Source organism: Thermobia domestica, chromosome 3, assembly GCF_964235325.1.
Source record: "Thermobia domestica chromosome 3, izTheDome1.hap1.1, whole genome shotgun sequence".
NCBI classification, from domain to species: Eukaryota; Metazoa; Arthropoda; class Insecta; order Zygentoma; family Lepismatidae; genus Thermobia; species Thermobia domestica.
In genome coordinates, this window is record NC_137456.1 from 338,254,133 (window position 1) to 338,278,665 (window position 24,533).

Genomic DNA, 24,533 nt, shown 5'->3' on the forward strand with positions numbered 1-24,533 from the left:
GAGTGGAGAATTAGAGTTTTGTTGTCTCGAGTCGTAAATTTTGTAGAGGTTGCGTCTCGTCTCCACTCTTGAAGTATTCTTTCACGTCCCGTCTCATTTTTTTTAAAACTTGTCTCATCTCGTTTTGTAAATTAATATATAGAATTAATGCCCTCATATTCTCTTAATTTTATCTAAAAATTGTCATAATCCTTCCGCTCTCCGAGAGATCCACGAAGGATGTTAAATAAAAACATTTAAAGTAGGGTCTATACTTCTTAATTGGAGCACATTGTGTATAAACTTGGTATCTTTTAACGTTGATGAATGTTCATTATATTTCTACAAACATTTTAACAATTTATAGTTTCTTATGTTATAAATTATGTACAGTAAAACAGTGTTGGAGATTTAAGAATTATATGAACTAGTCTTGCGCACGAAACTCGAGAAATGTCTTGTTTTGCCTCGATAAAGAGACGAGAAATATCACTGTTCTTGTCTCATCTTGAGTTTGAAAATGTATTTCTTGTATTGTTTTCCAGACAAGACGAGAAAAATCACGAGTCACGTGAGCAAAGGATTTTTCGAGCTGCAACCAGTGACGTCACCAACTTTAACATCTTGGCGGAGGGGAGCAAACGGAGAGGCGGATAAAATTTGAGACGAGCTGTTTTCTTGTAAACCGAAAAGATTAGTTTTGTATTACTTTACCTGCATACAATAAATACATGTCTGGGAGCAGGTCTTGCCCCTCAGAAATGCTCACCCTCTCTCTGGCGTCGTCACTGGTCTGCAACTCTGCGTTTCTGTATTACTTTTGGTGTAACACTCACATAAAATGGAAGCACTTGTATAAACCTATACTGCTATTGCAATAGACGATACATCGTTTTATACGGTACGTCATGAAATAAGTCTGTATTTGACTGAGAGCTATTCGTTCAGCTATGGTTCTAGCTGGAAAGTTCTTTTAAAAATGTGTCCCTTTCCAGGGAGGTCCACGGAGGGATTTTACGGCACAGGTTGCATTCATGAAAATATTTGGGGTTCATAATTATTCACTGAAAATTATACAATCAAACTGTAGAATGGTAAATTTGAAGGTTGTGCCCAAGTCTATTAGGGAAATGAGCATCCCTGCTTCGTAAGCCGTAGAAGATCAGTTGCCGAATAGAGTTTAGTCCACGGGTCAGGTACGCTTCCTTTAGATTTTTCAACAATACATCTAAATTAGTCCTAGAAAAGAATTAGTTGTAATGAAATAAAATGGAAAACTTATTCGGAATAGTTGTAAAAACACTTAGTGTCCCTCTTTCCAACTACGAATTCATTGTATCAGGTTTCGACTTGCTTGTACTTTTCCTCTTCGTGGTCGAGAATTGTTAGTGCAACCTACCCTTTGTGTAAGTGGTCCCGGGTTTGATCCCGGTGAGGATATTTGCCTTGGATAGAAGTCCCATCTTGTCCATTAAATCCTATTTCATATTATCTTGGTGTGTGTTGAAATAAGCATTCAAACCTAATCAAAGAACCAATTGCAAATTTTATATTAGTATAGTGCTATATGGACATTACATCAGAATATATTGAATAAGAGTTTGTGTGTTACAGCAAATAGTTTTATTATCCATTTTGCAATAAAAATCTATAGACCTGGTAACGCTGAACACCTGTGAAAAAGTAAAAACAGAAAGAAAGAAAGAAAAAAAATAGTGATAAGACTAGCAACCGATCTCCCCCTCTCCTCTAGTTGGGATAGAAGTTGTGATGGTCAGAATATTGCGGAAAAGTGACACGAGAGCGCGTAAGATTGCTTGTTTCCAGACATGCGCAGTACGTGCATTATTTGCTTCTCTGTTATGCAGTATCGGACTATTCTGTACTACTGTTTTTGTCCCATCCATATCAATCCGACTCCATTCATATCAATGCACTCGCCTGTTGTTTGGTTCCGCCATCTTGTTCCACCAAAAGAATCCACTGATTCAATCCGTTAACTTCCTGAGTGAATCCATCCCGTGAGTGAATATGCCCAAATGAATCCGATTCCTTTCAGAGATTCAATCCTTTCATCCCTCTGAAGGATTCGTTCTTTCGGAACGAATCCTTCCGGATCTAACCATCACTATTGTGAACAAAAATGATTACTATTAGTGATGGGAATTCTGATTCCTTTGGATTCGGTGAGTCAAAAGAATCATAAAAAGTAACGACTACTTTCGTTACTTTGATTACAAGGACTCATGTGTCCCTCTGAATCCCTGTACTCAGTTGCCTTTTGGGTTTCTTTCCCTCAAATCTGATTACCCGTACTCAAACACGTTTTCGAAAGCTTGCGTCTCGCTTTTGTCAGTGTATTCAGTTACAGTTTGGCTTTGTTGCAGCGTTGCCAGATTGGACTACAAGTAGCGAATTGGGCGATTTTTTAAGTGCCCTCGCTACTAAATTTTCGAATTGGGCGACACGCTACTTTTAGGGCTACTTGTAATTATCTGTGGGCTATAAATATTCAAACTACGCTACTTTTTTATTTTCATGTATAAAATTAAGGTTGCTTTATCTTATCATTGATGAATCAACCGATATTTCTTGTGAAACATTACGTCTGTATATTAGATGTTGTAAGTCAATGGATAATCGAATAGTATCTCATTTCCTGGGATTAGTTCCTGTCACAGTTACTACTACAGACTGCATGATACAGTTAAACATTTTTTGTCTGGCATTAATATAAGTATTCAACAATGCTTTGGTATTGCAACTGATGGTGAATCTAATCTGTGTGGTAGTAATAATTCTCTTTACCTACGCATGGAAAACAATAACCCAAACATAATATTAATAAAGTGCATCTGCCATTCTTTTCATTTATCTTATTCACACGCGTTAGAGGAATGATCTGGAAATATAGATTATTTTCTCAGAGAAACATATAACTGGTTTCACAGATCTGCTCTGCATAGTGATTCCGATATGGAGTTGACAAACGATGGCAAGGAACCACTAAATCGTATTCCCCAAAATACGGAGTTTCTACTGAAGATTCGTAACTTTTCTCCTAAAATCTGTTTGTCTCACGCACGTCCACCTTTTATCCGCTCTACCATTAGAATTATTATTTAAGAGATCTCAGGTTGGTGAGATAGAAATTCAGTGGCGTTGTCTGTTGACGATGGACTGGCAATGTTTCTTTTTCCTAATGGCACACCGACAAATGTAGCAGGTTTCTGGTGCAAAGCAATAACCATTAAGAAATCTGTTGGTGATTTCGTTGTGAAAGAATTGCCTCAATTTGCACTGATTATGTAGAGCTTGTCAATTAGCAATGCTGCAACTCAAAGAGTGTTTTCGACAGTAACTGTAACGAAAACAAAACTCGGAGGCAGAGAACTTCTTCCTTCGATTCTACTAGTTAAAATGATGTTTGAAGATCGAAATATATATATATATATGCTGTTATAACTTCACACCATCAGCAAAAATACTCAGATATACATCGTCAGTCTATTACAAAGAACCAGCCAAAAACGAAGATGAGGGGACTACAGACATTGTTTTCTCCTAGACAATTTTAAGCAAAGAGTAAGTCATAAATAATTTTGTACTTATTATATTAATAACTAATCTTACGATATATAAAATATTGTTGGGGTAGACAAAAATTAAATATAAATTAAGCTTATTACTTAGCACTCATCAGCATATGATTTTTATTCCGAGTGACCTAATTGTGCATTCATTAAATTTATATTTTTTACTTATTGATCAAGAATTGTTCAATAAGTAAAATATAAATATCTATCATAAAATAAATAAAAGTAAAATGTATATAAATTTACGTTAATTAACTTATATAATTGAAAACAAAGGCTGAGGACGCTACATCTCTAAGGTCAAAACTAAGGAGTCGCTCCTTAAAAAAAATCGTTTTGAGAAGAGAGAGAAAACACCGTATGTGCCTCCCCTATGTATATAAAATTAGTAAAACTACAAAGCTGCAATGTAATTTATTTTTATGTTTGGGCTACAAGTAGTTCAAATCCTCTACTTTTGAAGCGCAACTACGCTACTTTTCAATCTTCCTATCTGGCAACACTGCTTCGTTGCAGTTCGTATATATTCGGCAGCATACTATTCACAAAGCAATCAAGTTGAATTCTGCTTCGGGGGAGAGAAAGGGAGAAAAGGAAAGAATATTTTCAGGCAACTGACTAGAAGAAAATAGTATCGCCCGCTCCACCCTCTTTAGAGCGAATGATTCCAGCGCGGGGTGCAAAATAGTTGTTTTCATTCTTCCTTCCCTAATGAATACCTGACGTAGAACCGCCATGAATAGTTTCATAGACAGTACTATTCTGTACACGTAACTGCAGGTGGGCTAAATAAAATAAAAAGAATGAAGGGCTTTGAATTCATTGTATATCTATCTATCTATCTATCTATCTATATAATTTCATAAATAACTCTAACATATGGCACAAATCTTTTTTTTTTTTTTTTTTTTGTGGAAAAATCTAGAGGGGGTAGTTTTTCGTTGGAAAACTTTCCGAAAACGCCTTATAATTTTATTAATATTTCACAAGAAAATGTTTCATCAAAAACTTCAGCACGAAGTGATTGAAAATTAGAACCATCTACATCGGTTTCACCTAAACAAAAATTTTCTGAAAAACAAATTTCATTAAAACTTTTAGAACTTATATTCTAGGATATAGTTAACGTCACTCCGGAATTTTTCTCAATACGCTTCTCAACGGGTTTTCGATTTAAATTGCCTACTGGTGCTCGAAAAGGATACCGCTTTAACAGCTAAATGATGCTATCTCGATTTGTTTCTTTACACGCCACTGAATAAATTTCTGCAAAACCACTTTTTAGTTTCCGTACACAGGTTTCGAAAAGGTTCATAAGTGTTTAGACATTGTTTAGATAAATTTTAAAAGAGAACAAAAATTACTCGTACTCGTTTCGTCCTTCAAAAGCGGAATTTTAAAAAAATGCAGTACGTATTCAATCAATCTTAATTAAGAGCTTATATTCAGTAACATACATATCCGAGAGCAAATCCGAACATTCAACATTTTGTCAACAGTCGTGAAACTGATGCACCGAAAACATAAATTAGGAACAATTTTACTTACACCATAATAAAAGTACCAGGTTATCATAAAATAAATATCGCTGTTCAGAGAACTCTGGAGAAAAAACCGCTTGAGAGCATGCAACCAAGCTTGGTAGGAGTACATTTGGACACATAAAGAAGCGATTAGTATAGAAAATAAAATTAGTTATAATTTTCGCCACCAGAAGTAATTCTGGCGCTGTACAACGCTAATTAAGTGCAGCATGGAAGAAAAACGACACTAGTGATGGTAAAAGATAAGAAGGGCTGTAATTACCCCTCCTGTGGGGTCTCGCGGCATTCATTACCAATGCTATTAATACCGCTGCTGCCGTTTTGCGTCCCTTGGGGTTTTGGTAGTGTACGAATTGATTCCCGCATTCGACAAGTTTGTCTAACGATAACATCCGAGTTGATTCCCAACATTACGAACCCTCACTGTCCGTGTTGATTCCCGGGCTGCTTTCACACAGTTCCTGCAGGTGTCGCTACTCACTTGCGAGAAACCAGTTCATTGTGTGCCAGCGATGGAGTTTGAAGTGATGCCAAGTGAAAAGGGCAAGCAACTGTTGGTGATAGATGGTTACAAATTTTGTTTCCATAAGTGTCTCGTCGGTGGGGTTGAAAGATATAAATGTACGAGAAGAACATGTAAGTGTTTTGTAATCCTGAACTCTTTAAATTGTGTTGTTCGCTCGCAATTAGATCATAATCATGAAAAAGATAACTCTGGTACATTAAACCGGCAAAGACTTAGGAATTCAGTCAAAAGGAAAGCAGAAGAAAATTTGTGTGAGCGCCTGTCGAAACTTACACGCATCGAGTTAGCTAATAGTGATATCGACACACTCACAACACGTGATTTAGTTCGAATCAGGAAAAATATTAATGCTGCTCGCTCACGCAAGCTTTCGAAGTTTCCTAATAACTTAAAAGAACTGCACGAAACCCTAGAGAAAAGTGTTTTCAACACAAACAGGGACGAAAACTTTGTTTGTGAACGACTCAGAAAAGAATATTGTTGGTTTCTCGTGTGAAAGTAATTTGGATTTTCTTAAGAATTCGAAATCTTTATATATAGATGGGACTTTCAACAGCTGCCCTAAGCTGTTCCACCAAATATTTATAATTCACGGTGTAAATAAAAAAAATCAATTTCCCGCTTTTTTTCTCCCAAACAAAACCTCTGAGACATACAAGGAAGCTTTGTGCTTAATTAAAAATATCACCAATCCAGACATTATATACGTTGACTTTGAGGCCGCAATCCACCAAGCAATTGCTTACGTTTGGCCCCAAACGACTATAAAGGGCTGCAGATTCCATCTCGGCCAGTCATGGTGGAGAAAAATTCAATCCTTGGGACTGTCAAGTGATTTTAAATCAAAAGACACTGAATTAGGAGCACTTCTCAAAACCTTGTTTGGACTGTCTCTTCTCCCACCAGATCAAATTGAGGACTGCTTCGTAGATCTAATGTCCCGCAAACCTACACATGAAAAACAATGATTTTTTGATTAGTTACTTGAGACCTATTCGCAAACAGCGACTTCCCACCCATAATGTGGGCCGAACGTACTACTAACTGTTGCGAAGCATTCTACTCTAAACTGAACACTCAATTTTACTCTTCCCATCCAAACATTTTCCACCTGATAGAAACATTGAAGGATGTTCAGACTGAAACTTATGTTAAAATGAGAAGCGAGAAGAAGCGCGACAAACAGACCTACAGTATATAGAAGAACAAATGATTAAACTAACAGAGTCTACCATTACCCGTTATGAATATCTTCGGAAAATCTGCTACAAATTTCTCCCATGTACATAATTCCATTACTTATGCTTGATAGTTGCAACTTAGCACGTAAATTATGAGAGTAACAATAAAAAAAATAATAAAAATGTGTAATGCATGTGAACTAGTGTTTCTTAATAGGTGGTCCGCGGCATCTTTGCTAGTAATTGTGTTTCCTGATTGTGTTTAGTGAATGACTGAGTTCAGTGATTGAAAATATTTTAGTGGTGTACTTAGTGATGCAAATAAAGTTGACATATTTACTCCAGCATCTTCCAAGTAGCGGAAATGGTGAGTCAAAAGTGTTTTTCTTCTTTTTCTGTAATTTGTTCACTGTATAAAATTTCTCAAATTTATATTGCAACTTGCATCTGTCAAGTGAGTTATTCAAAAGTTGAAAGTTGGACTTATTTAGGATAGTTTGCTTAACTACAACTCCACAAGCAGCCAAGATGTGGTTGGCACACATGAATCGGTACGGTATACGAAATTGGAATCGCACGGTATGGGATTCAACTCGTACGCTACGAGTAAATACGCACTCACCAGATGGGAATCAACTCGTACGCTAGGGGTAAATCCACTGTCAGCTAATGGGAATCAACTCGTCCGTTTCGGAATCAATTCGGTATCAGCCATTAATACCCCGTGGTCAGTAGCGGATTTACGGTGGAGGGGCCTTTTAAATTGAAGCGCCCCTTTAAAATTTTTGTATATCTTAAAAAAAAACAAGTTAAATGTTAGTCTGTGTTATGGTCCCTAAAATGCAAGCTCCCTCCAAAAATACAGGAAAAGATTGGTGTCAAATCTCGCCTCCAGATGTGTTTTTCTTCAGTATTAAGTACTCTGGTTGTGGGATGGAAGACAAATGATATTATTGATATTCAATGAAAGAAAGGTCGTTATTATGCCCCCCGGCGATGCGTTGCATTTATTTGTACTCCTATTAATAACCCCGTGGTGAAGTGATGTTATGAGCGATGATGATGTGGGATCCTGTTCAAAGGCAGGTCTTTGTCGTGAAGGTCCCTGAGCAAGGAAAATGCATGGTAACTAGTATCGTATGAGATGATGGCACCTACAGGGTAACATGGGATCCGACTCATGTGTGTCTTTACCGGAAATCGAACCCGGGATCCTTTGAACACAAAGCAAAGAGTGTGGGAAGAAAAAAGAAGAAATCATCGGATAATTATCAATTCACTTCTGGCACATAGTGGACCTCAAACCTGTATCACTGAGACACATGTAGGCGTGAGCAAGCGCCTGGAGAGATAATTACAGTCTCTCTTATCATTTAGCATCACTAATGTAGTTTTTTTTTTCATGTTGCATTTACCAGGCGTTGTGCAGCGCCACAATTAACTCTGTAGGCGAAAATTGGAACAAATTATGTTTTCTACACCAATCGCTTCTGCATGTTCTCAAATATGTTTCTACTAAGTTTGGTTGCATTCTGTCGAGTAGTTACGTCCAGACTTCTCTGAACAGCGATACTTTTTTTATGATAACCTGGTAAATACGCAACAAGAAAACAGTTTAGACTAAAATTTCAGTCGAAACATCACAGGACAATTTGAGAATATTCATTTCAGATTCAGAACTTTACATTGCTAAGAAGCGATCGAAAAAATAAACATTACACAAAAATCTGGGTTCGAAAGATGCAGTATTTGTAAGCGGAACCCTTTCACCCAGTCTTCGAAAGGACATGAAACTGTTGGGAAATGCGTAAAAAATAATCTAACATCGTACAAAAATCGAGCGGGAGCCACAACTTGCAACATCTGCCGTTCTCAAATAAATGACATAAGTAAACTTACGTTGTGTGAACTGATTTCTTCCTATGTTCCATTGATTAATGCTAATAGTTATTCTTTCTGTGGCAAATAAAACAGCAGGACTAGAAATAATGTATTTTTAATGACTATTTAACATGGCCTTTCCGGTTGCAATGATGTGAATAGACTTTGGGAGACATGGCTTAAGCTCAGCTCAAATGTAGAAGACACCATGTAGATTCCAAATTATCCTAAAATGGATGGAAAAAATCACGAAACATGAACATTAATGTCAATGGAAAATGAATGACAGAAATGAAGTCGTCACCTACCTCAAAAACTATACTAAGGAGATGGCTAATTGAAAGATTATTTCCAAGGCATAATGAAGAGCTTAAAAACAATGTAGGCGTATAGCACGTCAGGTAAATATGGAAAGAACATTCTTAAAAGTCAAGTTCTTTGAGTAAAATCAATAATATTGAGAAAGCAGTGGTGGGTCCAGGACAGACTTCTGGGGGGGTTGTGGTGGGTTTTAATACTGCCACTTAGAACTAGTTTTAAGAGTTCCAAACTCTCGGATGGGTTTTGTTTATATATAAAATAAGAAAAAGTTTCTTCTTCTGGGGGGGATAATTGTCCCCCTTCTGTAAGAAAGTATAATGGATTTTCTGAGAATTACCCAGGACGTGGAGGTTACGTGCTTAAAATATCAAACGTCTGGATTTGGAACCCTCAGACTCGATTTAGCACGCAACGTGAATTTTAACGGGATCATTTGACGTAGTCTATATGGAAAATCGAATGGGCTTCTTCTGGACATATTGTTTATTTAACGCTGTTCATAACAGAAGGGTTGGGAATCACTGAAATGACTACAACCAACACTTCTTATAAAAAGAATTGCAAATATAGAAGCATGACTTAATTGCACTAGCTGCCACGTTTTTTTTTTTTTTTTTTTTTTTTTTTTTTTTTTTTTTTTTTTTGTAAAGGTTACAGGGTTAGGGATTGGTAGTGTAAACTTTATTCATCTATTTTCTTTTCAACATTGTATGCTTATAATGTGTCTCCTAAACCCTTGCCATTACCCTACATTTTCTTACGTAAACTTTGTTTTCCATAATTATTGTGGAAATTGAAATGAACAATAGAAACTACTTGAAGATTTGTCATTATATTTAAAATCCCTGACTTTCGTTGATAAAATAAATATTTCCTTCTACATTTATTGCAATTTCGGTCTCATCTATTTCCTGGTTGAAAATTCGTGGGAACGTTAAAAATTGTATTTGTGCTGCCATCTAGAGGACACACGTTAACTACTATACAAACGAATGTTTTGTTATGTATTTATAGCGAGAAAGTCTCTCTCTCACAATGTGATAACCCGTTGGATTAGTTCTATTTAATGAGGCTTTACACTATATGACAGTAGGGTGGTCCTTAGGTATATGAGAAAAAAATTATAAATTTTCGAATTTCTTCTGCCGCACCCCTATTTCTTTTCCTCTGATAATAGAAACGGGAATAATTTAGTTTCCGGGGGTGGGGTATAATCGGCAACGAACATATACAATCTATATATTAATCGATTCAGCTTGACAAAACAAATCGATCGATACCAAATTTAACTACTTCTGGTTTACTGAGCCTAATTTAGTTTCCGGGGGTGGGGTATAATCAGCAACGAAACATATACAATCTATATATTAGGGCCATTCCACGCGAAAGTGAGCCTGAACCCCAATTTTCGAAAACTGTCAAAACTAGTGATGGGTAAATTCCCGGGAAGATATTTTTCGGGAATATTCCCTGGGAATATTCACGGGAAAATTCCCAAAATGGGAATTTATCCGGGAATTTATGTTTAATCAGAAAGAAAATTGCATTCTATTACTATATTATGATTTCAAAGTTGAATAGACTTTTATATCTCAGAATATTATTAATGTCCATAGAGGACTCTTTAAAAAGTATATTCTGAACGGTACTATGTTACTTTATTAACACTTTATTATATTTAGAGAGTACGCATAAATGTATATTTATTTACAATATGTTCTATCAATTAAATATATGTGAAAAATTATATAGTAAGCTCTAATACTTTTAAACCACTAAACAGTTTAAATTTATATGTAAGTTGATTTGCTCAACTTGACTCTATTACTGATATTATAAATACATTAAATTTATAAATGTTATAAACCAATTAGATGGGTAAATGCTAGAAGATACATGTCACACCAATTTATCAACATTTGCGCATACGGACGTTAATTCACATGTAAAAGAAGTCCGAGTACCTCTTCAGAAATTCGAGTCAGAGAGAGAAGACAGACCGACGTCTATTACTAATGGTGGTTCAGGGTTTATTAATAGTGCTTCATCTCTATTTCTACATAATTCTAAATTACTTTACAAAATGGTTCCTCTTGATCATTTGTAAATTAGTACTTGGCAAATTTTGGCTGTTCTTTAGCATAGAGGGCCAGCATTTGTACCTACTTTTTTGCGATATTCTATTCCGAAGCGGTTGTTTTATGGTTTCATACGTTAAATTACGTTACCAAAATTAAATTCAGACAGCATTGCAGAGCGAACGTTAGCGAATGAAGGCGTGTTAGAGCCCCGCATGGCACGTTGTTTTTTATCTTCGTTACCAACAATTCACTTTCTTTTCTAACAGAAATCATTTTCACTTACCTTTCCGTTTTGTATAAATCCCCTACTGCACTAAAAAATGTGTTTGATACTTTCTTGACTACTTTAACATCACTATCAACTCATTTCTCCCATAAATCATCCTACTTTTCGCTAGTTTTGGCTCCTCAATACTAAACAATTACCTTACTTTTTAGTTCAAGTGGCAATGGAACTTAAAAACTCATATTATTAGCTATATAAAGTACCGTCAAATAATACTAAATTTTTTAACCTCAAAATTCTTTAGAGCCCAGAAGTAAATCATAATATATTAAAATAAAGTAATTTGTCATATGATTCTTATAATTTGGAAGATAAAGTAGAGAAATGAAAATAAATTCCTTCCCGGGAATTTATAGGCCAGGGAAAAAACCCGGGAATATTCCCATTTTTAAATTCCTTCCCACCGGGAATATTCCCAATGCCCATCACTAGTCAAAACCAATGCATTTTTACATATGTATGAAGTAAATAGAACGAAATTTACTTTTTCACAAAGAAAAACTTATTTATACTTAGAATTCACGTAAAATTTTAAGTCTAAGTTGTGAATTTGTAACATGTCAGCTGCGAGGAAATTTTTATTCTTGTAATCGGCAACATTTTACGGTATATTGTGCATGTTTAGCTGAAGTAACTTCGAGCTATTCAAGATGCTTCTTTTTGCCACAAGTTGCAGTTGAAAAAGTGTTTACAGGATAAAAATTGTTTATAATATCATTAAAGATATAAACGTCAACTTGAGTGTCCTGCCCGTGACAGAAAACTACCAAAAGTTATTGTACTGAATTACTAAATTTGAGAATGTGGTTCGTACTTAGTAGAAGTAACAATTTTCACGTGTACTTCACACTTACCAAATTTTGGACTAATGCTAATAATATATTTCGATTTATTTCAATTTGAAAACTTGTCCTGCCCGTGACAATGGGCATGCTACTGGTGGGATAGTTTGTGTACATTGGTTATTCATGATAGAAAATGATCCCATGTGCACTAAAATAAAGTTTTCTAAGCATGAACATTATTTACTTAAATAGAGGATTATCTATTACTGTCAGTATGATGTTTTAAATTAAAATAAGTGTCATATAAATATTATCATTAGCGTCACCTTTTTGTTCGTTTCAAGAGAGAAGTGGGTGGGATTGGAGTACGTACAAAAAGGCCAGTATAGAACTTTGTGAAACAAAAGAAAGTAATTGTAGAATGTGCTGTTGATTTCGTAGCAGCTTTAAGCTCTTCGTTTCAAAATATGTTTTACTACTAAAGTACGGGAGAAGAAAAAACGACCAAAAATGCCATTAGTTTTAATGGTATTTTTGGTCGTTTACTCTTATCCCGTACTTTATTATCAACAGAAATTGAAAAAAAAAAGATGCTTTGAATAAAAGATGGGAAAATGCTCTTGTCAATTGAATGTCTCCAATCAAAACAGTTTTTTCCCTGCAATTTGACAGCGAAAATTTGGTAGTTCGTCGAACTTTTAAATCAGAGCTTCATCCGTGTAAAATCTTTAAATTTCTAACATACTTTTATTTACATTCTGAAAATGATGATTCCGAAAGCCATGAAGCTATCCTGAGGGACGACTTAGGTGTGCATGTTCACAAAGCTTGTGTTAGACCAGCTGTTGACACAAGGAACATTTTTGTTGATGGAATTTTTCTCTAGTGGACAGAAAAAGAAAACATAGACATGCAACTATCGCACAAGCCCAGGGGAAGAGGACGAAGAAGTCAAGGAAATTCGTATGAAGACTATAAGCGATTGCGGTAAAAATTTTCAAGACTGTTGAAGATGTGTCTTACGTGCATTTCAATCAAATAATACATTATACCAGCAGTGCCGTGCCGTGGGGGAAGGGGCGAGCGGGATGACATTCTCGGGCGTCAAAATAAGGGGGCGCAAAATTCAGGAGGAAAAAATAAAAGATATATATAAAATGGAAGGGAAAAAGTATTAAAAAGTGCTCAAAATCAAGGAAAAGCAGGGTTTATTTTTGAAAATTGTCTTACGCGTCGCGCCAACCATAGTGACGCTGGTCTGTCGACCTCACTCATATTTACTGGGCGCCGTCGCGACGCGTCGTATACTCTCGCCCTGGGCGCTGATTTCCCACGGCACGGGCACTGGATACCAGCACCTATTTTATATACTGTTAGACAGTGTTTTGTACGAATTTCCCTACAAGGTAGGTGTAAATGGGCAAATAAAACCATTTCCTAAAGTGTAGGTGGTGAGAAATAAGTGTACGACATATTATTATTTTTATGTGATAAAAGCGAGCATCAAGTAAAGTAAATAGAATTAATTGTGTACAATGCTATAACAGAACAGCAGAAATTGACTTATTTTCGATTTTATTTCATTTTTGAAATCATTCTTATTGAGATTTTGTGTATTGATTCACACGGTGTCCTGCCCGTGACAACCATGTGTCCTGCCCGTGACACAGTAAAGTTTAGTTTATTTATCAATATAAATATTCGGCAAATTTCTCTTATGTGAAGTTTATTTAAAAATTTCATCATTTATACATTTCCGTTTAAATAAAAACATTTTGAGCTAAGAATTCACAGAGTTTTGTAACATTCACTTGGTGTGTCAAAAGTCACTTCTCTTTTTTGTCCCGCCCGTGACAGACGTTTAGGGATTAATATTTTCTACTCTAAACGGAAAAAAATACTGAAAACATCAGCTACATATACTCCTAAGTCTGTACTGCTCATATATAATACAATTAGCAGAATTTATGTTGTACTTTTAGAAATATACAACTTTAAAGCATCAAAAATGTAGTGTAAATGTCCTGCCCGTGACGATGGAATGGCCCATTAAACGATTCAGCTTGACAAAACAAATCGATCGATACCAAATTTAACTACTTCCGGTTAACCACTTCCGGTTTACTGAGCCTAATTTAGTTTCCGGGAGTGGGGTATAATCAGCAACAAAACATATACAATCTATATATCAATCAATTCAGCTTGACAAAACAAATCGATCGATACAAAATTTAACTACTTCCGGTTAACCACTTCCGGTTTACTGAGCCTAATTTAGTTTCCATGTGTGGGGTATAATCCAAGGGTGCCCACAAGGGGGGGCGGTTATGACGCAAACTGCGTCATTGAAATATTTGGGGGGTTAAAAATCTATATAAGTATGTAACAAATCGATCGATACAAAATTTAACTACTTCCGGTTAACCACTTCCGGTTTACTGAGCCTAATTTAGTTTCCGGGGTATGGGGTATAATCAGCAACGAAACATATAAATCTATATATCAATCGATTCAGCTTGACAAAACAAATCGATCGATACCAAATTTAACTACTTCCGGTTAACCACCTCTGGTTTACTGAGCCTAATTTAATTTCCGGGTTATGGGGTATAATCAGCAACGATACATATACAATCTATATATCAATCGATTCAGCTTGACAAAACAAATCGATCGATACAAAGTTTAACTACTTCCGGTCAACCACTTCCGGTTTCCTGCGCCTAATTTACTTCCGGGGAATGGGTTATAATCGCCAACGAAACATAAACAAACTATATATCAATCGATTCAGCTGAAGAAACAAATCAACTTAAACCCATTTCAAACAGTCCGGTTAACCACTTCCGGTTTCCTGAGCCTAATTTACTTCCCGAGGGTAGGTTATAATCAGCAACGAATCATATACAAAGTATATATCAATCGATTCAGCTCGACGAAACAAATCGATTGAGACCGATTTTAACCTTTTCCGGTTAACCACTTCCGGTTTCATGTGCATAATTTACTTCCCCATGGTGGATTATAATCAGCAACAAATCATATACAAGCTATATATCAATCGATTCAGCTGGACGAAACTAATCGATTGAAACCACTTTCAGCCACTTCCGGCTAACTACTTTCGATTTTCTGAAACACATTTAACTCCCGGGGATGGGTAATAATCAGCAACGCATCATATACAAACTATATTTCAGTCGATTCAGCTATAGGAAACAAATCGATCGAAATCGATTTCAACTAATTCCGGTGTCCTTAGGCTAATTTACTTCTCGGGGTGGGTTATAATAAGCAACGAATCCTATACAAACTATTATCAATCGATTCAGCTGGACGAAACAAATCGATTGAAACCAATTTAAATCACTTCCGAATAACCACTTCTGGTTTCCTGGGCTTAATTTACTTACCGGGGTTTTGTTGTAATCACCAACGAATCATATACAAAATATGTATCAATCGATTAAGCTGGACGAAACAAATCGATTGATATCGATTTCAACTACTTCTAGTTAACCACTTCCCGTTTACGAGCCTAATTTAGTTTCCGGGGGTGGGGTATAATCAGCAAAGAAACATATACAATCTATATACCAATCGATTCAGCCTGACAAAACAAATTGATTGATACCAAATTTAACTACTTCCGATTAACTGAGCCTAATTTAGTTTCCGGGGGTGGGGTATAATTAGCAACGAAACATATACAATCTATATACCAATCGATTCAACTTGACAAGATAAATCTATCGATACCAAATTTAACTACTTCCGGTTAATCACTTTTGGTTTCCTGAGCCTAATTTAATTCCCGAGGGCTGGTTATAATCAGCAACGAATCATATAGAAGCTATATATCAATCAATTGAGCTGGACGGAACAAAACAATTGAGACCGATTTCAACCACTTCCAGTTTCTTGAGCCTAATGTACGCCCCGGGCGTGGCGTTGTTCTATCAGCAACGAATCATATACAAACTAAATATCTATCGATTCAACCGGACGAAACAGATAGAATGATACCGATTTTAACTACTTCCGGTTACCTTTATTTTCTCGCCCTTTTTTGTTTTCTTCTTTATCTTGTTTTTACTTTTTGTCAAAATTTCTTTTAAATAAATATAAATCTGGCAAACAACTAACTAAGTCAAATGCCTTCAAAGAAACATTATTTGTGTGACAAAGATTCATCAATAATATGAGCACGTTCTTGGGAACGTCAACATTTAAAAATTATTGTAGGTATTTGTTGTTTTATTGAAATTAGAAATTTGAAAGGGCAGTGTTAATTGGTCCACTCAATTTTATTACGTAAATAATCTTTAATGTTTTCGAAATGAACTAATGTTAATGTTTTTTAATGTTTTTTTCTCTTCAAGAAAATCAATAAGAAAGAAAAAAATGCTTGCGTTTTGAATCGAAATCTAAAAGTAGAAAAAGCAGTGTGAAGACCAGAGGAAGTTTACACCAAATAAATGTATCCTCAAATATATCTTTTTGTATTTCGAAAAGTGACTTTTTTCCCTTCAAAGAATCAACAACAAACGAGAAGTGAACCACCTTCATCAACTTTCTTTCGTAAATATATACTTATGTTTCTCGAAGCAAATTACTTTTTTTCAAAATAATCAACTAGGAACCCATATTAAACGATTGATTTTAGACTTGAAGAGAAGGTCACCATCTAAATTTATTTTTTAAATCTCTCTTTCTATTTCCGAAAGAAAAAGAAAAAAGATTTTCTCTTCAAAATAACCAATAACAAATAATTAGCTTCTGTTTTGATTCGAAATTTGAAAGTGAGACCAGTGTGAAGTTTCATCACCCATTTCTTTTATAAACACATTGTATGTGTTTCAAAAATAAGTATTTTTCTTCAAAATAATCAACAATCGCATATCAAACGATTGATTTTAGTTTTCAATCGAAATTTATTAGTAGGGGGATCTGGATAAATTTGGCCACATCCCAACTTTCTTTTGTAAATATATCTTTATCATTTTCGAAACATGTCATTTTTCTTGAAACGAAAAGCAAATGATTGGCTTAACTTTAAAATCAAAATTTGAAATTGTGGGGGAGGACAGTGTGAAGTTGGCAGTTTCCTGCTAACCTTATTGGATAAATATCTCATTACTTTTTTGAAACAAACGAGTTTTACTTTAAAAGAATCAATATCAAACCACTGATTTTGGTTTCGAATCGAAATTTGATAGTGGGGGCCAAGTTCAAACAGGTGACCCTAGTGATCGCAGGTGTAACAACCTAACCGAAGAAAAAAAATCGAAATTCTTGCTGTTCTCTGTTCATGTAATTGCTTTTTCATGTAGTTTCTGTTTTCTTCTTTTTAAAAAAGGCCTGCTCACTAACTAACTAACTATGTCGCCTATCGAGGCTAGAGGTTCAGTCCTGCGTTCACAAAAACTCTCCATTCACTTATGTCCTTAGACAACAGGATCCACTTTGTACTTTATATTCCTATTTCTGCTAGAGCCATCTGAATATTGTCCTCCATCCCATCTGCCCCTTGGTCTTCCTCCGATTGGATTTCCAGTTAAAACTTTAGAGTGTGGCAGAGTTGCCAACCAATGCGAATATTCAAGATTTTCTTATGAAGTCTACCGCATTGGCAAACTTGGCAACATGGGTGCTTGTGGGTTCACTAACATACTACAAACCTACTATGGGCCACAGTCTAATTATATCCGCCACAGTGAGGTGCTTGGGAGACTGGGACACTCACACTATCTTTTCCATTGTTCAATGCTGCTTCTATCACTTTTGTCATATATTCGTTCAATGACATTCACGCCATTTTCAACATTGTGATGTTTACACTTGTTGGCAACACTGACAAATTAGAATTGTTGGGAGACGAACACACTCAACATCTTTTTGCTATAGTTCGTGTGATGTTTCTGCAAAGCTTGGTGTATAAACGTCTCATCGTACGAAAAGTGTTATACAATTTCTTATTTTTATACTTGGTTGGCAACACTGTTAAACTGGGGTAGTTGGAAGAGGAATATGTCCGAAGTATATTTTATCTAGTGACGAATGATGTTTATGCCGCGTTTTCATGGATATACATCGAGTGGTACAGAAACTATCTGTCATGTTGTATTTACAATTCGTTAGCAACACTGATGAAATGGGTACGTTTGGGTGTAAAGTGATATTATCCAACCCTTGCAAGAGTCACGTTCTAGCAGTGAGCCAAACAGGAATATGATGCGCTCAGGGGCTTACGTGTGATGCATTGTAATATTCATTTTTATTTCTGACGAATATACCATATATAGGGTCACAAACACCAAAAAACTGGCCCCATGTAGGGTCAGTATCCCGGTTTGCCCGTGATTTGAAAACGGTTTCGTACTTCTCATGGCAAGAGCTTTCAGACGATATATAGGTTTTCCCCAGGTACTTGGTCCCGGTATGGTATCATCCCTAGTAAGTGGGATTGCTTTCAAAGTTTTAACTGGAAATCCAATCGGAGGAAGACCAAGGGGCAGATGGGATGGAGGACAATATTCAGAAGGCTCTAGCAGAAATAGGAATATAAAGTACAAAGTGGATCCTGTTGTCTAAGGACATAAGTGAATGGAGAGTTTTTGTGAACGCAGGACTGAACCTCCAGCCTCGACTATAGGCTGGAACTAACTATAGGCCACATAGTTAGTTAGATAGTGAGCAGGCCTTTTTTAAAAAGAAGAAAACAGAAACTACATGAAAAAGCAATTACCTGAACAGAGAACAGCAAGAATTTCGATTTTTTTTCTTCGGTTTGGTTGTTACACCTGCGATCACTAGGGTCACCTGTGTGAACTTGGCCCCCACTATCAAATTTTGATTCAAAACCAAAATAAGTGGTTTGTTATTGATTCTTTTAAAGTAAAACTCGTTTGTTTCAAAAAAGTAATGAGATATTTATCCAATAAGTTTAGGAGGAAACTGCCAACTTCACACTGTCCTCCCCTACAATTTCAAATTTTGATTTTAAAGTTAAGCCAATCATTTGCTTTTCGTTTCAAGAAAAATGACATGTTTCGAAAATGATAAAGATATATTTACAAAAGAAAGTTAGGATGTGGCCAAATTTATCCAGATCCCCCTACTAATAAATTTCGATTGAAAACTAAAATCAATCGTTTGATATGCGATTGTTGATTATTTTGAAGAAAAATACTTATTTTTGAAACACATACAATGTGTTTATAAAAGAAATGGGTGATGAAACTTCAAACTGGTCTCACTTTCAAATTTCGAATCAAAACAGAAGCTAATTATTTGTTATTGGTTATTTTGAAGAGAAAATCTTTTTTCTTTTTCTTTCGGAAATAGAAAGAGAGATTTAAAAAATAAATTTAGATGGTGACCTTCTCTTCAAGTCTAAAATCAATCGTTTAATATGGGTTCCTAGTTGATTATTTTGAAAAAAAGTAATTTGCTTCGAGAAACATAAGTATATATTTACGAAAGAAAGTTGATGAAGGTGGTTCACTTCTCGTTTGTTGTTGATTCTTTGAAGGGAAAAAAGTCACTTTTCGAAATACAAAAAGATATATTTGAGGATACATTTATTTGGTGTAAACTTCCTCTGGTCTTCACACTGCTTTTTCTACTTTTTTAGATTTCGATTCAAAACGCAAGCATTTTTTTCTTTCTTATTGATTTTCTTGAAGAGAAAAAAACATTAAAAAACATAAACATTAGTTCATTTCAAAAACATTAAAGATTATTTACGTAATGAAATTGAGTGGACCAATTAACACTGCTCTTTCAAATTTCTAATTTCAATAAAACAACAAATACCTACAATAATTTTTAAATGTTGACGTTCCCAAGAACGTGCTCATATTATTGATGAATCTTTGTCACACAAATAATGTTTCTTTGAAGGCATTTGACTTAGTTAGTTGTTTGCCAGATTTATATTTATTTAAAAGAACTTTTGACAAAAAGTAAAAACAAGATAAAGAAGAAAACAAAAAAGGGCGAGAAAATAAAGGTAACCGGAAGTAGTTAAAATCGGTATCATTCTATCTGTATCGTCCGGTTGAATCGATAGATATTTAGTTTGTATATGATTCGTTGCTGATAGAACCACGCCACGCCCGGGGCGTAAATTAGGCTCAAGAAACTGGAAGTGGTTGAAATCGGTCTCAATTGATTTGTTCCGTCCAGCTCAATTGATTGATATATAGCTTCTATATGATTCGTTGCTGATTATAACCCACCCTCGGGAATTAAATTATGCTCAGGAAACCAAAAGTGATTAACCGGAAGTAGTTAAATTTGGTATCGATAAATTTATCTTGTCAAGTTGAATCGATTAGTATATAGATTGTATATGTTTCGTTGCTAATTATACTCCACCCCCGGAAACTAAATTAGGCTCAGTTAATCGGAAGTAGTTAAATTTGGTATCAATCGATTTGTTTTGTCAAGTTGAATCGATTGATATATTGATTGTATATGTTTCGTTGCTGATTATACCCCACCCGCGGAAATTAAATTAGGCTCAGTAAACCGGAAGTAGTTAAATTTGGTATAGATCGATTTATTTCGTCAAGCTGAATCGATTGATATATAGATTGTATATGTTTCGTTGCTGATTATACCCCACCCCGGAAACTAAATTAGGCTCAGTAAACCGGAAGTGGTTAACCGGAAGTAGTAAATTTGGTATCGATCGATTTGTTTTATCAAGCTGAATCGATTGATATATAGATTGTGTATGTTTTATTGCTGATTATACCCCACCCCCGGAAACTAAATTATTCCCTGTTTGATTAGCACAAACACCATTATCATTCACACTGTTATTTTCTTCGCTCTTGTTGACGTTTATTTGCCCTGAAGTAGAAGAGACACATTCTATCTCGTTGTTCACTGCCGAAGGAACTTTCGTTTTAAGGTGACATTGTAGTTCACGATTGTTATTAGAACTCATTTAACTGCTTTTAGAGAAAAAAGTTTTTATATCTCTATAATTACACATGGCTGTCCATACACAAGATACTGCACACGAAGTAATGCTAAATTGCAAATTATTCTTTCTTTGTTTCTCTATGCATCGTATTAGGTGGAAACAATGAAACAGATTATAAATCGAATTGGTTGGTGGAGAATTTTCTTTCTTTTCTTCTTTTATGTCATGCGTTTCAACAAACCAATGTTGCTAAGTACATTATAGTAAATAATTATTATTTGTTTTTTAAAATTAGTCGTTTCATACTATTTGAGGAAAGGTTGGACACAGTCAATTATACTTACGGTGTCATTCCCTAGTGGTTTGCGTCGACGCAATGCAAAATTTCCATTTCAATTGCCGTAATCAGAACAGGAATTAAAATTCATTCTCTAATTTTTTGTGTTGCATTGCTGTACGCAAATTTGCACAGGCAGCTATAATAAAATATTGCCCCTAATGTTAAACGTGTTACTTACGTCATTGTGTAACAGTACAGAACAATGGGTTCTAGTCCGAAATAGCATGAATGGTTTTCATATTGAAGTACGGGATGACTGCCGTACTTGTACCTTACTCATGCTCACTGTGAGCATCTAACACACCAATGTGTTCTCCACCAATAAAGTTAACTGGAATAAAACAAACACAATTTTAATTTAAGAGACATGAGCGACTAATAAAGCATGGGGATGAAAGTAGAGCTCGTGATGATTGATTGATTGATTGATTTTGAGTTTTTACGTCCCGTTCAGCAGCGAGGCTATATGAGACGTGTACCTACTGATTAACGTGGAATCCGAACCACATGAGCTCCCACCGGGAATCGAACCCGGGTCCCCCGCGCCAAAGGCGCGTACGCTAACCGCTTAGCCACGGAGGAGCTCGAGAGAGCTAGTAATGAGTCTAAGATATATAAGATATTAACGTTAAGTTGTCCTGTTTTTGAGTGATAGGACAAGGCTTATCCTCACGACAGAATGAGGTTCGACGTAAGCTGCAACGCTCTCTCCTCCTCTGTCTGACTGGATCTGACCAAGATTTTCCAAAATGACAAGTTTTTATTGCTTTCGAGTGCAACTGGTTGTTGCCCTCACTTCGTGGTATTTTCCTAATGAAAATCCAAATTCAGCTCAATGACGGCATAAAGTGGGCTTAGTGCAAGTGCACTAACGACGGCTTCTTTCAAGTTGGTCATGGACTGGCAGGACGCTGTCCTCGACGCTGTGCCAATGTCGCAGAAAACCAAGAGTATTGAACCTGATGACATGAATTAAATGCAGGACCACTTAACATAGCAGAAACAAATAGCAAGAAATCAAGACGGAAGGTAAACAGAAAAGTGATGAGAAAGTACAAGAAACTAAAGGCAAAGGAAGAAGTCGCTGATGCTCTAAGTTTATTGTTTTCTAAAGAATTTTACAATTATGCATCAACTGATGCTTGAGACTACAATTTTTATGAAGAATAATGTCTTTCAGATGATGACGAGATTCTGCACAATGCCATATGGGGAAACGATGTCCTCGGTAAGGGTAATAACCGTAGGTGTCCCATTCAGCTGGTCATGAGATCGGTCCTCTCTCTCTCTCTGGGAATAAAAGGTACCCAAAAACCGAGCTTATTTGGATATGCAGCAATTGCATAAGCTGTTTGTAGCAAATATATAAGTTTTGGGCGCTTCGCCCTCCACATTGGGTGCAGTGAACCCCACGCCACCCGTATCTTCGCCCATGGTTACAAAGCCGAATTACATGCTAACATGTAAATGTTGGATTGCATGAAACAAAAACTTGGAAATTAGGCTTGAAGGGATGCAATTTCAAGTAACTAAAATGATGTTAGATCATTCACTTAGGAGAAAACACGTACGTCTTACTCTGTGAGAAATGGTGGACAGACAGAAGAAATACAAGGATGGCAGATACATATAGACCTAGTATTAAGGGGTAGTATTTATGATATAATTCCTACGTCAAGACGAAGTTCCCTAAGAACTACTGTATAAATATAAAAACAATCTAAATATGAAGAAAGTGACCTACCAATAATGGGAACCGGTCAAAACCCCCACAGCCAAAACCCCCACACTCAAGAAATGCCAAAACGCCCACACGATCGGTCATAACACCCCCACACAAATGGACAAATCCCCCAAACGCACGAACGGTCAAAACCCCCACAGCCAAAACCCCCACACTCAAGAAATGTCAGAACGCCCACACGATCGGTCATAACCCCCACACAAATGGACAAATCCCCCAAACGCACGAACGGTCAAAACCCCCACAGCCAAAACCCCCACACTCAAGAAATGTCAAAACGCCCACACGATCGGTCAAAACCCCCACACAAATGGACAAAACAGCCACACATAGCAACGGTCACAATCCCCACATAAATGGACAAAACCCCCACACAAATGGACAAAACTCCCACACAATCGGTCAAATCTCCCACACTCTGAAATGATCCTGGTTGTATGTCTTGCCTTGTACTTTTTAATAACATTTTTTATTCCACTTAAACCGATGTTGCAACTATTCTTCTTGCACTGTTTTGTAATGACAGAAACACTAAGGTGGGCGTCGTAAAGAGCCGCAACAAAGACGTGCAATCACGGTATTTTCAGAGTGTGGGGGATTTGTCCGATTGTGTGGGGGTTTTGTCGATTTATGTGGAGATTGTGACCGTTGTTATGTGTGGGAGTTTTGTCCATTTGTGTGGGGGTTTTGACCGATCGTGTGGGCGTTTTGACATTTCTTGAGTGTGGGGGTTTTGGCTGTGGGGGTTTTGACCGTACGTGTGTTTGGGGGATTTGTCCATTTGTGTGGGGGTTATGACCGATCGAGTGGGCGTTTTGACATTTCTTGAGTGTGGGGGTTTTGGCTGTGGGGGTTTTGACCTAGACCCCCAATAATATACGAGAATTGTGATTATTTGTACCTCTCTAGCTCATAATTCAAGTTGTTTTCCCGTAAATTTAGTTGCGAGTGTAAAAGCATTCTTTATTCTAGTTGTCCCTCTACATTTTTGCATGCCAGAGACGCCCATGCTTTTCATGTAGTCGCATTAACGTAAAACTCAGATAAAACTACGCCATTATATCAGTTAATGCTCGTGGCTGCAAAAACAAATTGTTTCGTGAAAGCGATTTCTTGAGTAGTTAAAATATTCTCACTTGATGGCAGCACGTACAAATATTTGAATGGTCTTAAAATATTGCCAACCACCAAAACAAAGATGTAAACTTTTTTTTTACGAAATCTTAAGAAAATATTTTGTTTGTGACAGAAGATAACTATATTTAATATAATGTGAAATCCATTAAAAGTTTGTACCATTCATTTCGGAGCTCACAGTGAATCCGTAACCA

At 36.2% G+C, this 24,533-nt stretch overlaps 1 protein-coding gene across 1 annotated transcript in view; it reads right to left on the bottom strand.

The window, feature by feature from the left end:
- The window catches only part of LOC145681248 (uncharacterized), a 258,338-nt gene that overhangs the window by 79,880 nt on the left and 153,925 nt on the right, over positions 1-24,533 (bottom strand). The window lies entirely within an intron of this gene.